Raw genomic sequence first — 2,063 nt, 5'->3', positions numbered from 1 at the left:
AAAAAAAGAGCTGGACAATGACTAAGGATGACAAAATAATTTGAGTTGTGGTGCTGGAGAAGTCTTGAAAATACCATGGACCACCGAGAAAACAAATAGATCTGTCTTGGGAGGGTGAAACAAAGTTTCTCCTTGGATGCTAGGATTTTGAAGCTCCATCTCACATACACTGGGCACAGGGCCAGAACATCATGCTCAGAAAGGTGGAGTGACAGCACAGGAGAGGAGACCTCAGATGAGATGGATTGATATAGTAACTGGGGAAATGAGGGTAGGTGTGTTGGAGTCAGTGAGACTGGCTCAGGACAGGGCAGGCTTCAGAGTTATTGGCATAGTATCACTATGAGTCACAGGCAACTCAATAGCACATAACAACAACAACATAGCACTCACATAGCATAGTTGCCAAGCACTTTTCTAAGTATAGTATATGAGTTAATTCAATTAATCCTTCCAACATCTTGTAGGGGCTATCACTGTCCCTGATCCCCTTTTACAGATAAACATTAAGGGACAGTGCTTAAGGCAATAACCTAAGAAGTAAAGTTAGTTCAAGCTGCGTTTAATTAATTGGCAAAAAAATAAGGCCCCAGGAATTGATGACGTATCAGTTGGAATGTTTCAATAAACAGATGTATCTCTGGATATGCTCAAAAGTCTATGCCAGGAAATTTGGAGAACAATTACTTGGTCAACTGACTAGAAGAGATTCACATTTGTTTCCATTCTCAAGAAATGTGACCCAACAGACTCTGGAGATTACCAAACAATATTATTTATATCATATGCAAGCATATTGGTCAAGGTCCTACAAAAACAATTAGAAGAGTTCATTGACAGAGAAGTTCAAGTTGGGTTTATAATATGCACTGGCACCAGGGATATTACTGCTGATGTCAGATGATCCTGCCTGAAAAGCAGAGAGTACGAGAAGAATGCCTTTCTGTGTTCTACTGACTGTACAAAGGCATTTGACTGTGTGGATTGTGACAAAGTATGGCTTACATTGTAAAGAATGGAAATCCCAGAACACTTAATTGTCATCATGCAAAACCTACACCTAGACCAAGAAGTTGTTGTTGAAACAGAGCAAGGGAACACCACATGGTTTAAAATCAAGAAAGGTGTGCCAGAGCGCTATCCTCTTTCTAAACCTGTTCAGTCTACATGCTGAGTAAATAATTACAGAAGCCAGACTTTATAAAAGGGTGTGACAACACAATTTGAGAAAGACTTATCAATAATCTGTGCTATACAGATGACATACCTTGCTACCTGGAAGTGAGGAGGACTAGAGGTGCCTGTTGCAGAAGACCAAAGACCTTCAATATGGATTATGTGTCAACATAAATAAGACAAAAATCATCACTGATGAGCCAGAGCCAATAGATGACATCATGATAGATGTAGAAAAGATTGAAATTTTCAAAGATTTACTCTTACTTGAATCCATAATCAACATCGTTATACCAACAGTCAAGAGATCAGGAGATGTGTAGCATTGGGAAAGTCAGCTGTCAGAGACCTCTCCAAAGTCCTGAAGAGTAATGATATCAGTTTAAAGATTAAGGTACACCTGATTCAAACCATGGCTTTTCCAATTACCTGTTATGTATCTGAGAACTGGACAATAAGTAAGGATAACAGAAGAAAAACTGATGCCTTTGAGTGTGGTGCTGACTATCCCATAGTCTGCTAAAAGAACAAGCAGATATGTCTTGGAGAGAGTGCAGCCAGAATGTTCCTTGGAAGAAAAGATGATTAAACTCTTCCTCACATATTTTGTTCTCTGTACAAGAAAGTCCTCTTGACAACCAGTCATGTGGAGAGCTCTGGGGCAAAGATGTGAGACTTGGTTGCTTTGGTGTGGTCAGAAAAGCAATGGGAGAGCAGCTTGTGGACAAGTTCTTCCTGGTGGGTTCTAACAGCCTGAGAGCAGCAGGGATACCTGTGGTGTCTGTCTCTGGTAACTTTTTTATAAATTTTTTTTAATTATATATTTTGTGAGAACAGTGTCATTGATTTCACATGCAAGCAAGATTCTGCTGAAGATCATCCAAAAA

This window comes from Elephantulus edwardii, unplaced genomic scaffold (assembly GCF_000299155.1).
Source record: "Elephantulus edwardii isolate Elephantulus edwardi_28Jun2011 unplaced genomic scaffold, EleEdw1.0 scaffold00107, whole genome shotgun sequence".
Classification (NCBI taxonomy): Eukaryota; Metazoa; Chordata; class Mammalia; order Macroscelidea; family Macroscelididae; genus Elephantulus; species Elephantulus edwardii.
This window is presented reverse-complemented; position numbering follows the sequence as displayed.